Here is a 13,207-nt window from a genome sequence, read left to right as displayed (position 1 = left end):
AAACGTCGCCTGTATTATATTATGGATGGAATAAAGAGAAGCCTGTTTTAATGCACTGGAGTGTGTCTGCTGCCATTCATATTGGACTTCATGTACACAAAAAGGGGAGAGAGCTGTCACTCCGCATGATGCAGGTGAGGAGAGTTCGGTGCGGCCCGCCTCTGTGACTTGGAGTACAGTTCCGACTCAAATCTCAAAGTGTGTTTATTCTGAAATGCTGCGGCCGTGGTTTGGGCAGCATGAACCTGGTGACAGAATCCCTTTAAGGGTGCATTCACACACATTTGTTTCTGAACCATTGCAAACAATGAGCGAGATTTCTGCGGACTCACAGAAAAATCACACATGTAAATAGACCAATTGAAATCAATGGGTCGCTCACCCTTAGGGCAAGCTCACACAAGTGTAATTTCACCGCGCATTATGCACATTGTGAATGAAGTCAGGGCTTAAACACATAAACAAATTTTTCTCCCGTTATGCAACTGTGATAATCATGGACGCATAATGGGACAAAAGTAAACCATTGATTTCAGTAGTTTCATTTTCACTATCGGGATTCTTGCCTGTTAATTGTACGTACAACAAAAGATAGGACCGGCCCCATCTTCCCACTATTTTTTTTAAACTCCTGTGTTACAACACCGAGTTTGAGAAGGGGGATAAAAAATGCCGTTCATGAGCAACTACGTGCCGCTGAGCGTTGTTGCGCATACGGCGGTCTGAAAGGCTGTACATGCGCAATACATTCCGTATGTGCAGCGTTTAAGACGGTTAGAAGTGTATTTACACGTGCATTTGTGCTGCGTATTTCCGCGCTGTGTGTTACGTTTTTGTGTGAGCATTTTTCTGGATTTTTTGCGTGCACATGTATTTGCAAAAAAAACCACACACAAGCATGCTCACACTGGGGGAGTAAAGTATAACCCTTACTTCCCCGGTCTCAGCCACTCAGCTACTTTCAGCTCATAAGCTTAGCTTATAGGACTATAAGTAGGTAACAGAGCCTCTTTAAGGCCAGATCGCCATGATGATTCCTCCACCCCCTAAACAGGATGACTTTTACTAAATAGAGTTATAATAAGATGATTGATGACCCTTCCTGTTATTACAGTGCAGCTTCTCACACTCCACAACGTTACGGAATCCAAGAGATGACTGGCTGATAACTTATATTGCCCCAGCAATGATCCGGCAGCTTCCTCTAGTAGCAGGTGAATGGGGAAGAGGTGGCAGGCTGTGCACACGGCTCCTGCGGAGACCGAGCCAAAGCTTCAGACATCTGCACACGGCTCAGCAAACAGTAAACAACCCCAGCACGGATCCCAGCGGTCCGCACAGCCGCCACAGGCTCCTAGTCTTCTGGAAATGTCTATTACGACTCACAATTAGTGAGTCGTAATAGACATTTCCATCATTATATATTACTATGTATTATTCTGTATTTGTGTCCTGCACTGTGCAGCGCCATGAATGTAATATAAGTGCGCTCTAACTTATACATTAGTAAATGCATAAAAATATATTTATATTGTTACTTGTTTGGTGTCTGTATATACAGGGTTGCCAGCACACAAACTGGTCGGATTCTGCCTTTCGGGAACCCGCAGCGGAATCCGACCCTGTGCCCGGCCGGCGTCCACGCAAACCTGTATTTAATCTGTATGTTGATGGTCTGGACGGCTTTTTTTTTTTTATTTTCTAAATCCCTGCTTTTCCCTCACCGTCACTAGGTGATGACACGGAATACGCACCTTTATGCAATGTCAATTGTGGAAGAGCTGCGAGTCGGATGGCTTCCATTGACTTCAATGGAAGCCGCCCACATGGAATTTTCACAAAAATAGAACATGCTGCAATTTTTTTTTGGCAAACGGAAATTGCAATCGCTGTCAGTTCATGTGAACGGACATGCAAATGTTCTATTCTTGCTAATGGATGCGGAATTCCACGGATTGTTCGCATGGTGATTAGGGATGAGCGAGTATACTTGCTAAGGCACTACTCGCTCGAGTAATGTGCCTTAGCCGAGTATCTCCCCGCTCGTCCTGAAAGATTCGGGTGCCGCCGCGGGGCGGGGAGCTGCGGGGGAGAGCGGGGAGGAACGGAGGGGAGATCTCTCTCTCCCTCTCTCCCGCCCACTCTGCCCCGCTCCCCGCCGCAACTCACCTGTCAGCTGCGGCGGCCCCCGAATCTTTATGGACGAGCGGGGAGATACTCGGCTAAGGCACATTACTCGAGCGAGTAGTGCCTTAGCGAGTATACTCGCTCATCTCTAATGGTGATGATTGCGGATTTCGCAATCCAAATCTGGCCGCTTTCTTCTTCTGTTTGGGGAGCAGGAAAGGGGAATCCCTATGCCCCATGGCTCCATCTCAGAACGGAACCGAACAGTACCAAATAGATCACATGTTCTGCTCAGTTTCCACCCAGCTACCCGTTTTTTAGACACGAGAAAAAGTACTGCATGCAGTGCTTCTCTTTGAGTGTTTTGAGTCGGATCTGCAGCGGAACCTCCGACCGGAGGCTGCAATGCAGATGTAAGACCGGCCTAACCCAGCGCTATATCTCAATACTGGTGTCCTATACAGAAATAACAGTAGTGTTCTTGAATAGTAAGGTATAGATGTGTGGTGGCCCAGAGTTGGGGGTCCCGTCCAGCACCTATATTTTTATGTTTGTCTTGTGCACTGTCTTGCCTGTTGAATAAGTCAGATTTATGTGTATTGGATGTTTGCAGGCATGAATGGGTTAATGTCTGGTCATATCTGGAAAATGTATAGTTTTGTCCTGTGTGTCATATAAAAGAGGGGTCACAAGCTTTTGTAGAGATGAGATGAGATGAGATGAGATGAGATTAGGAGAGAGGCATGGAGGAGGCCGAAACGTGGTCTGCTGCTCTGCTTGGGCCTCTCCTTTGTTAACAGACTCCCCATACCCTTTAGCCCCAAAGAGTGCATGATCCTGGATGAGGTTAAAAGCCGTGCAAGAACCGCGGGTGTACGGAGGGAAAGAGAGAAACCGCCAGAGAGCGAGTAACAAGTGAGTGACTGACAGGAGAGTTGCAGGGAGAGAAAGTTCCCACAGATAACTGCGACTGTGGATGTACAAATACCCCGAGAATCCTCCCACCGTCACCACTGTAAGAACTGCTTTATTGTTATTTAACATCGTTTAAGAAAACGGACAGAACCAAATGTTCCCGGTTCTCTTTCAGAAAAGACACTCTGTGTGCGTGGACTATTTTATTCCATCTGAAAGATTCACAGCAGAGAATGGGATGTTGGCGTCACAAGTGACAGAGAGGACTTCAGGTCCAACTATAGGCCTCCCAGGACGAACCTAATTACTCACCTTATAATGACGACCAAATCCCTACAATGGCTCCAACCTGCCCCTCCCACTCAGTCTATTGCTAAAGTTAACGAAATTTGTAGGTTTGAAGAATTGACAAGCTTCACCTTCAGATCACATGATAAGTTTAAGTCTATGTGGAAGCCTTGGTAGTCCACAGTTTTACCTAGTGATGCCACTTAGGCTGCCTGTTCACGGGTGTTGCGAGATCCACCGCGGGAGCCGCCGCCCGGGAGCAGGAGCCAGCAGACGGATCTCCGCGGTGAGCCTTTCTTCTATCAAACATCTTCATTGAAATATACATGCAATGTAATCTCAAGTTTGTGATATCAGTACTGCTTTGAAACTGTATGCTATATTTCCTTTTATTAAAAAAAAGTATTTACAAAAAAACTAACAAAAAAAAGCAAAACAAAAAAACTGGACTTCAGGTAACCACGGTTGCTAATACGTGATCTCCCCGTCGGTAACGAGGTCGGGTCCCGAGCAACCCTTAAGGCCTCCTTCCCACGAATGGATTTCCGCCGCGTAATTCGCGGCGAAAATCCGCTGCGTTGCCCGCAGCTATTAGGTTCTATTGTAACCTAATAGCACAATGCTCACGATGCGTAATTCCAGCGCGGAATTACGCACCGCGATTTCTCCCGTCCTCACCCGCAGCATGCTCTATTTTCTGCGGGTGAGGACGGGCTGTACGCACTGACGGCTTCCATTGCAGTCAATGGAAGCCGTCCGTTCACGCTATCTCCCGCTGTAACCAGCGGGAGATAGCGTGAAAAACCGCTTTCCCGCCCACCGCCGCGCGTCATCTGACGCCAAATGACGCGGCCGGCCGCGTCACGTGACACGCTCGGTGACGCGGCGGTGGTGGGCGGTGACGGGCGGTGACGCGGCGGTGGTGGGCGGGGAAGCGATTTCACGCTATCTCCCGCAGGTAAGTATAGGGGCTCTGGGGGGCGCCGTGACGGGCTTCACTGCGTAATATTACGCGGCGGACCCCGTCACGCTCGTGGGAAGGAGGCCTAACCCCTTCAGTGGCAGGTTTATTATTTCCATGTCAGCGCAGCAAACCCCGGAGATTTTCCTGAGGTACTTCGAAGTGGCAAACATGTACATTGGCACAATAACTGTGTCCTGGCCAGCATTTCAGCTGTCCACAGAAATATTCTGGGGTTTAACTGCATGGTCAGAGCAGCAAGCCCAGGAAATTTTCCAGGCGTGCCACTAAATGGGTTAAGGGAGGAGATGGTAGAGCCCCGTGACAAGGTATTTCTCTACCCCGCTGTCTCCTTGACTGAGGGCCTGCTCCTCGGATGCTGTAGATGCGCTACACAATGATATGGCGCACAGGTCTCATGGGGCCCAAAAACATGGATTTCATCAGGCCTCTGTAAGAGAGAGAGAGAGAGAGTTCAAAGTTAAAGAGTAGCATGTGAGAAGCAGCAATCGGGTTTCTGCTTCTCTCTAAGGGCTTATTCACACGGTCGTATATCGGCCGGGTGTTCATGCCCGGCTGATATGCGCTGGCCCTTTGATGCATTGGTTTACAATGTATTGGTGTATTTCCGTGGCGTAAAAGAGCCCATTCGGGCGCTTTTACTTCAACGGCAGCATAGACTCCTATGGAAGCCTATGTTAGCTGCTGGAGAAGGGAGGTGGGAGGGGGTTTAGCAGCGTGACTGCTAAACTCCCCCCCCCCCCTTTTCTTCTCCTCTCCGCCCCTTGCCGTTGTTTTCAATGGGAGGGGGAGCGAGCTAACTGCTGGCTGCGGACAAGGGATGGGAGCTAACCTCCACCCCCTGTCCTGCCCCCTACCATTGCAAATAGCCGTAGGGGAGGAAAGAGGAGGTGAGCCGGCGAAGGGGAGGGATGGGGGAATGTCTCTCCATGCTCAACTGCATTGCGGCCTCGGCGTATATGCACCGGGCCCCTGCCATTCAAGCGTTTTTACAGTGCTGGCGGGCGCATGTAAAAACACCTACAGCCGTGTAAATAGGCCCTAAGGCTAAGTGCGATATTGGGCTGTGAAACTCAGCACAATATAGCGCCCAGAAACGTGTTATGTCCCCACAGAAGTGGCTTCCGTCTGCTACAATACATGCATGGAGCTGTTCAACAGTGCAGTTCAGGATGCACGATCAGCGCTCCATCCCTTTCAATGGGAGTGGCAGAAATACCTGAGCAGATGCCGCTCGGGTAGCTTAGCAATTTCACTGAAGGTGAATGGAGTTCTGGTGCACTTTCCTTTCAGTCTGGAGAAGGGGTGCAGTAACATAGCAATGAGAAGGACGAGGAGCAATGGATCCGCATTCTTGAGATCAGTGGTGGTCTCAGCAGTGAGATCCCCACCAAGCAGCAAGTTACCCCTTATCCTGTGGAAAGGGGATACCTTGGAATATTGGTCCATCTCCTATTATGGGGATGAGCTGCAATACCAGACACAGCCTATAAACAAGAGTGGCACAGTTTCTGCAAAAGGCAAACTCCAAAATCAGTGCTTGCTATCATGAGATCTTAAAGGGTTTTCCAGAGAAATATTATTGATGACTTATCAGGATAAGTCATCAATAGTTGATTGGCTGGGGTGCGTCGTTTGGCAGTTACAGGTGCCAGGCCACTATATGAGCGGTCGGCATGAAGACTTCTGCTCCAAATACACTAAAGTCAGAGCAGAAGCCTCCGCGCCGACCTGCCATGTAGTGGCTGGCGCTTGTAAATGCAGGCACAGCTCCCATTGACTTCAATGAGAGCCATGCCTGTAGTTACAAGCGTCGGCCACTACATAGAGGTCGGCGCGGAGGCTTCTGCTCTGAACTGTGTTTTTGCAGCGCTGACAGCATGCGCCCGCTCAGCCGATCGGTCCGAATCCCAAGCGGCGGACCCCAGCCGATCAACTATTGATGACCTATCCTGATGATAGGTCATCAATAGTATTTTCCTGGAAAACCCCTTTAAGACCCATTTATACTCGTATAGTATGACTTTTGGGCACATTAGCACCTGATAGCTGTCCCCGCGACTATTACTCATGTGCCTTTTTTTTACACAGGAGCGACAGTTGTTCAAGTGAATGGAGGCACAGCGATTGGGGATCGTTCTGGCCACCCGCTTCCATTCACACTAATCAAGAGTCACTCATAATACGTGGTGGATGTAGGCAGTGAAAGTCAACGGGCTTTCACTCTTCCATGCACACCAGTGTGTGGACACTGTGTTTACATATGCAAGAGAAATAAATCACAGCATGCTCTATTTCTCTGCGTATAATAAGGGGTCCTTCTATGGGCTCTGTATAGAAACGCTACTGCTGTGCAGGCATTACAACATTGAACATAGCAGAGAATTAAAAAAAAAAAAATCACACTGTGCATGTCCATGACGCCAGATTCCCAGACATGCGCAGTGCATACTCAGCCCAGACACGATCTCTGCCAGCAGAGCGAAAGGGCTGTGTATGTGTAGAACAGCGCGGGGAACCCACACTGTTTTACGCATATACCCGTGGACGTAAGCCAAAGATTGAGCGACTCCTGTTTACATGGCCTGACAGTCGCTTGGTTTTTAGTTCTACTCACTCTGGGTATCCTGGTGGCTCTTCGGATTCATTCCATTATGCCTGATGAAGAGACCTAAGTAGGTTCGAAAGCTCACTATAACATCATGTATTTTTGTTAGCCATTAAAAGGTATCATATCTACAAGATTGTTCTCAGTAAGAGAAACCAAATAATCACATTTTGCTCTACTGGCTAACACGGTACCAAACTTTTTTTTCTTTTTACCTAATAGAGAATATTTTCCTGGCAAACCCTGGGTCCTCTGATATCTACCAAAGGCTACCCGAGCAATCCAGGACTCGCAGAACTTCAGGCGTGCTCTAAAAACGCACCTCTTCAGGGAGGCATACTGCATTCCCTAAACAAACCCCTCTGTACTCCGCCTGATAACATGCTCCCTGACCTACTGACTGCAATCCCTGCTAGCCATCATAAACCGCTCCTGCAGTCATACCGTTTCTGCCGTTACACGGCTAAATGTCTGACCATTGTCTATGTGTATAGCATCCCTCACTCTCCACCCCGCCATACCGTGTACATCTCCGCCATACGGTGCACATCTCCAGCCCCTTTACCTTCTGTATCACCCCACTATTCAGAGTATGTAAGCTCGTTGGATCAGGACCCGCACCCCTTTGTATCAATCAACTGATTACTATGTAACCGTGGTTCTGTAATGTTTGTACTTTTGTCTCTCTGTATTCCCCCTGTCTATGTAAGCGCTGCGGAATATGTTGGCGCTATACAAATAAAGATTATTATTATTATATCTGTGGATGATACTACAACAAATTTCTGAAAGCCAAAGAAGATCCAGTATGTTACTAGATGGGGGTCTCTAATAACTGGCTATTCAGTGTAGGTCACAATACAAACCCTACAATTATTGATCTGTTTGAAACCCAGTGATTTCCCAACTCCTCTGCACCCGGCTCTCTGCTCAGAGTCTCTGCACACGGTTCCTGTGGCAATGAATCGTCCACAGTATACTGTCACTAGGCAGCAGGGAGGAAGCAGGAAGAATGCCGAGGGCTGAGATCATGGCACTGTGAATCATATGACTGAATCACCAGCAAGTCTCTAGCACTTTCTCACCCTCTAGAGCTGAATGGGGACAAAGAAGGACCAGCAGCGTGTGGAGTAATAATATAGTATGTGTGAAGTACGAGAGAAAGTAGCAAAACTATCAAAACAAGTAACAAAAACGTGACAAGAAAAATCAACATAGCTAACAAATACACGAGGAACTGTGCATTATGGGAGTTTTTTCATGACAACAATCCCTATCCAAATGCCCTATTATGGCATATGTACATCATATAGTGGGCCTCCAGTGACGTACCTTATAGGCTGTACACTGAACGACGACTGCATTAGGAACAGCTGGCACGTTATATCTTGTGATCAGTAATGCCACCTCACGATCTGCTCTCAGACATTATGCTGACCTCTCCTCTGCGCAGCAGAAGTCAACATTTTGGTAGTCACAGGTAAACATGGTGACTTAAGTGACTTTGACTGCGGACAGATTGTTGGTACCCGGTGATGTGGTGCCAGGATCTCTAAAATCACAGCAGCAAGAGTGTACCAAGACTGATTGAACCATGGACAGACATTCAACAGATCATACAGTGGCAGGCCATGTGTGGTTGATCCCAGAGGCGAACGTCAGGTGGCACTTCTGGGAAATCAGTAACGATATGCCAGTGCCACAGTGGATCAAATGACCCAGCAAAACAACAGTGGGACGGTTAGAAAAAATGCGTTGACTGGGGTTTAGTATCCAAAGACCAATAAGGGTGCCACTGATAACCCCAAGTCATGGCCAACATATGCGCCCAGGAAAGCCATCAATGGACCTCGGACACATGGCAGAAGGTCGTCTGGAGTGATGAATTCCATTTCCTGCTGAAACATCATATGGATAACCTGGTCTGCATCTGGCTTAAACAGAATGAAGCTGTATCTCACTGGTGCACCATTGGGGTTCAGCAGGCTGGTGGTGGTGTCATGGAGTGGAGAGTGTTTTCTTGGCATGGCCTTGAACCACTGGTCATCATGTCACAATCCTTGAATGTTAAGTCTTGTAAGGACCCGTTAGCTGGCGATCTGCACCCATATCTTCAGAAAATTTTTCCTGACCACAATGCCATCTTACAGCAGGACAACGCTCCGGGTCATTGAGTTTGGATCACTAGGAAGTAGCAAAATGGTTGGAGGAACACAACAATGAATTCTCCACACTGTCTTGGCTCCCAAACTCATCGAACTATAACCCCAACTGAACAAGCTTGGGATATGCTGGAAAGGTCTGTGAAATCCACTCCCACTTATCCTCAAAATGTCCCCAACTGACGGAGCTGCTGCAGCGGGCATGGGTCGAGCATGGAGGATGTTCTCCACCTCGTAAAATCTGTTCCTTGATGCCTGAAAGCTGCAATCGCCCCACAAGATCAGCAAACTATTGGGTAGTGCAGTGATTGGTCATTGTATAGTAAATCCACTGGGCTGTTGGGGGCACCACTCTTTCTGTCTTGCCTGACAGTAGTGACCTTAATGGGGTTCACCAGAGTTTTAATATTTTTGATGGCAAGAATAGCTCTCTAGACCACCCTGTTCTAAGACCTCGTTCACATCAGCTTTGGAGGTTCTGTTTGGAGTCTTCATCGCTGAATTCTGTTAACCCTTTAATGCTACAGGACATAAGTTTACGTCCTGTCAGGGTGGTAGTTAACGCAACAGGACGTGAACTTACATCCTGCAGATGGCAGGGGCTCGGAAGTGAGCCTGCGCCATCCAATATCAGTAGCCAGCTGTGACTGGCAGTGGGCCTCCCGTCACAACAGCGGGGTCATTGAGAACGTTGATCCTTGCTGTTTACCCCTTACATGCCGCAGTCAATGTAGATCGCAGCATGTAAAAGGTTCACAGAGGGAGCAATCTCCCACTGTGATGTCATCATCCCTCTGCTATGTAATTGCAGAGGGCCAATGGGTTGCCATGGCAACTGGATGCCTGACACTGATGTCCAAGCCTGCTATGGCCTATGATAGTTACTGTGAGCGATAATACATTTCAGTACACAAGTATCACAATGCATTATCATAGCGATTATAGCTTTTATGGTTTAATGCCCCTACAGGAACATAAAAAAGTAAAAAGAAAAATAGTGTTAAATAAATTACAAAAAACAAACTTTTGCGTACCTCCTCTCTTATTTAATTTAAATTAAACCTCCCATATTTTGTATCATTCTATCCGTAATGATGTGTACAACAAAGTGAACACACTATATCCTGCATTGCAAAAACTGTAAAAAAAAAAACAAACCTAAGGGCTTATTTAGACATGCGTGTATCGGACGAGTTTTTACACCCTGCTGATATACACTGTCCCTCCCACTCACCGCCTCTCTGCTTCTCTCCTCCTCTCCGAGCGGTTTGCAATGGGAGTAGGCAGGACAGAGCAGAGCTTAGCTCCGCCCCTCCCGCCCCCAACCCATTGCAAATGCAGGAGTGGAGGAGAGAAGCAGAGAGCCAGTGAGTGGGAGGGAAGGAGGGGACTGCTTAGATGGAAGCGTATATACGATCGTGGGAATAAGCCCTACAAAACAGAGGCAAAATGCCTATTTTGTTCATTTTGCCTCCCAAAAAAATGCAATAAAAGTGATCACAAAAGCTGTGTGTACCCCAAAGTGCTACCAATAAAAACTATGGCTCGTCAAGCCATTATGGAAAAATTAAAAAGGTTGTGGTACTTTGAATGCAACAATGTAAAAAATAATTTAAAAAAAAGGGGTTTTATTTTGCTAAAATGGAAAAACATAACCAAAAAAAAAGAATTTTGGTATCATCGTAATCATACTGAGATGCAGAAAAAAATGTATCGGGTCATTTATGCTGTAAAAAAAAAACAAAAAACAATGGCTGATTTGATGTGTTTTTTTTCTCCCTGCCCTCACATTATACATCCAAATTCGTACCTTAGGGCTCCTTCACAGGAGCGCAGAGAATAGAAGCCATTGATTTCAAGGGGTTCATTCTCATTTCTTGATTTTGCTCGCTCATTTCTCCCGTGCACAAAAAAATAGGGCATGCTCTATTTTCCTAGGCAGCAAAGGTCCCATAGAAGTCTATGGGAGGTGGGCAATACACTCCGCAAATCTGCGGGACTTCATTAGACTATAAAGCCATTTAAATTGGGGCGCGTTTGTCTGCCGTATGCAAATGAACATGCTGTGTTTGCGCTAAAGAACTAGATTACAAATCACCCATACGCACACAAATCACCCTCATTCATCACGCAAATATGTTGCACTGAAACGTGTGCATTTGAGCATACGCCAAAACACCAGCCGTCCACTAAGAGAACTGACCCATTTATCTGTTTGGTGCTGTTCGGTTGCATCATATGACAGTTCCGTTTGGCCAGGCGTGCCGTTTTCTGCTCCGCGAACAGAGTAGGACACTGTAACCCCCTAGCACTGACTCTTTGTGACCTATAATGGGGTCCGTCAGGCTAGCATGATGCGCTTTTTTCTTCTGGCAAATCTAACAGGATTTGCAACATCTCCAACTAGGGTTGCCACTGAGCCGGTAATCAAGTCCAAAGGCTGGTGCTGGTACTTAATACTTACTGGTATGTCAGCTGAGAGCATCTGCAGCCAGGCAGCCACCCGCACCAACTAGTATGGCACTCACTCTGTCTACACCGCCGCTATTGTAAACCCTGACCTCTCCTCCTGGTGTCTACGTCCTGTAAGCAGAGCAGACGCTGGGAGAAGAGGTCAGGGGTCACAGCCTTGGGGACACTACTACTTGTGGGACCGCTGTTACCATTGGGGTCGATACTGGGGCACTAATACTATTGGGGCAACTTCTTGGGGGCACTTTTACTATTGCGGCCACTATTCCTATTGGTGGCACTGATACTTTTGGGGACACTCCTGGGAGCACTACTACAATTGGGAATACTACTGGGTCACTATTATTATTGGGGGCACTATTACTATTGGGGCTACTTCTTGGGGCACTGTTACAATTGGGGCCACTAGTGGGAGCAATGTTACGAATGGGGACATTATTACTATTGGTGCCACTTCTTGGGGCGCTATTGCTATTGGAGACATTATTTGGGGCACTATTACTACTGGGGCTACTACCGGTACTGGAGGCACTGTTATTGTTGGTGCCACTATTGGGAGCACTATTACTTTTGGGAATACTACTGGGGGCACAATTACTATTGGCGACACTTCTTGGAGCACTATTATGATTAGGGCCACTCTCACTACTGCAAGCTCTGTTACAATTGTGGCCACTATTACTACTGGCGCCATTGTTACTACTGGGAACACTATTACTGTTGTGGACACTTGTTGGGGCCACTAGTGGGGGCAATAGTACAATTGGGGCCACTTCCTGTGCACTATTACTATTGGAGATGTTATTGGTGGCATTATTACTACTGGGGCTACTACTGGGGGCACTTTTACTGTTGAGACACTATTGGGAGCACTATTACTATTGGAAACACTACTGGGGGCACTATTACTGCTAGGGCTAGTTCTTGGGGCAATGTTACTATTCGGGCCACTATTAGTACTGTGACCACTGTTACTATTGGGGGCACTATTACTACTGGAACCACTGTTACTATTAGGGCCACTATTACTATTGGGGATACTATTAAAATAGGGGCTAGTTCTTGGGGAAATGTTACTATTGGGGACACTATTACTACTGTGGTCACTGCTACTATTAGGGGCACTATTACTTCTGGGAGCAGTGTTACTATTGAGGCCACTATGTCTACTAGGACCACTGTTACTATTAGGGCTCCCACACACATGCGTTTTTTTAACGTTTCATTTTTTTTTTATGTGAATGTCCGTGGGACTTTCTAATGTTAAAAATGCATCGCAAGTTCGTGCTTTGCGATTTTTGTGTGATGCGTTTTTAACATTACTTCTCAGGAATTCAATATACAAAGGACATATACCATAGTGACCAATAAAAACAGCAATGAACAAACACACCTTCACCCTCCAATTGCAATTGGCACAGGATCATGCAGCACAGTTGATAGTCAACAAAAGGAAATCCAGAGTTAATGAGTAATACACAGAATGGATGAACTTGTCACATACCTCGGTGTTCATAACTCACAACTGCGCATGGACAAGCCCAATCCAATCAGAGCTCTGCCCTAACCAGCAATGGACACTCACAGACCACTGCGCATGCGCAGACACGGCAGTCGCAGCGCACAACTGCGCATGACAAACCTAGTCCAATC

This window comes from Eleutherodactylus coqui, chromosome 11 (genome assembly GCF_035609145.1).
Source record: "Eleutherodactylus coqui strain aEleCoq1 chromosome 11, aEleCoq1.hap1, whole genome shotgun sequence".
Classification (NCBI taxonomy): Eukaryota; Metazoa; Chordata; class Amphibia; order Anura; family Eleutherodactylidae; genus Eleutherodactylus; species Eleutherodactylus coqui.
The sequence above is the reverse complement of the archived record's forward strand: the minus strand, read 5'-3'. Positions refer to the sequence as shown.